We start from the raw sequence: 1421 nt of genomic DNA on the forward strand, positions 1-1421 counted from the left end.
GCTGACTGTCGGGTGGATTTTCTTTTTCAGACGATGAGATTTATTACAATAAATAATAACAATTTTATTATTATTATTATTATTTAATATTAATATTTATTTTTATTTATTTATTTATTTGCGACATTTATATCCCGCCCTTCTCACCCCGAAGGGGACTCAGGGCGGTTTACAAGTATATATACATACAATATATTATATTATACAACTATATCGCAATATTATTAGTAATATTGCATGTAATATAAATATACAATTATAATAGTGAATTATAATAATTATTACATTGTATTACATCATAATATTATTATTAATATTACATGTATATACAATGTATTATAATATTAGTATAGTATAATATTATTATATATCATTATATCATTAAATATTGGATGGGTTTTCTTTTTCAGACAGAAAATCTAGGATGAAATTGGCTGCAAATGAAAGGCTTCCCTTAGGTGGTGGGCAGGATGGTATTCCTTAAATATATATAGATATATAGATATAAATATCCATACATAGATATATAAAGATATAAATAGATACAGAGATATATAGATATACATAGACATATATGTGTGTGCATATATATAGATATGTAGAGATATATAAATATATAGTGATATATAGATATATAAAGATATAAATAGATGTATAGATATATATATAGTGAAATAGATATAAATAGATATACATATATATAGATATATAAATATCAGTATGGATAGATATACATATAGATAGATATTAATATAGAGATATATAAATATATAAAGATATAAATAGATGTATAGATATGTACATGTAGATATACATATAGAGAGAGATAGTTATGCATAGATATATATACATATATATAGATATACATAGAGATATAGATATTCATAGATATAGATATATATATTAATGTAGATATACATAAAGATATAAATAGGTATATAGAGATATTCATATATATATATATATATATATATATATATATATATATATACATATATATAGATATAGATAGATATACAGATATAGAGATATAGATATGCATATATATATATATGTAGAAATATATAGATATATACATATAGATATACATAGATATAGAGATAGATATTCATATATATATAGATAGATATACATATATAGAGATATATTAATATAGATAAAGATATATGGAGATATAGATATGCATATATATATATATATATGTAGAAATATATAGATATATACATATAGATATAGAGATAGATATTCATATATATATAGATATAGATAGATATACATATATAGAGATATATTAATATAGATATACATAGATAAAGATATATAGAGATATAGATATGCATATATATATATGTAGAAATATATAGATATATACATATAGATATACATAGATAAAGATATATATTGATATAGATATGCATATA

Source organism: Anolis carolinensis, unplaced genomic scaffold (assembly GCF_035594765.1).
Source record: "Anolis carolinensis isolate JA03-04 unplaced genomic scaffold, rAnoCar3.1.pri scaffold_7, whole genome shotgun sequence".
Classification (NCBI taxonomy): domain Eukaryota; kingdom Metazoa; phylum Chordata; class Lepidosauria; order Squamata; family Dactyloidae; genus Anolis; species Anolis carolinensis.